Here is a 202-nt window from a genome sequence, read left to right as displayed (position 1 = left end):
CAGGTCCCTCCTGCAGGCAGGGAGCTCCCAGCCATGCCAGGCTGGCCCAGAGTGACAGTCCTGGCAGCGTGGGACCCTGGGAAGCTCAGAGCAACGTGGGGGACCAGCGAGGGTGTGCTGGGACGGAGGGGCTGGTGGCCACAGCTGACCTGGGGGCTGGGGGATGCTGAGATGCCGGCTATGGCGCGGGCCGGCCTCTCCC

The sequence above is a fragment of the Charadrius vociferus genome, unplaced genomic scaffold, assembly GCF_000708025.1.
Source record: "Charadrius vociferus isolate BGI_N301 unplaced genomic scaffold, ASM70802v2 scaffold259, whole genome shotgun sequence".
NCBI classification, from domain to species: Eukaryota; Metazoa; Chordata; class Aves; order Charadriiformes; family Charadriidae; genus Charadrius; species Charadrius vociferus.
This window is presented reverse-complemented; position numbering follows the sequence as displayed.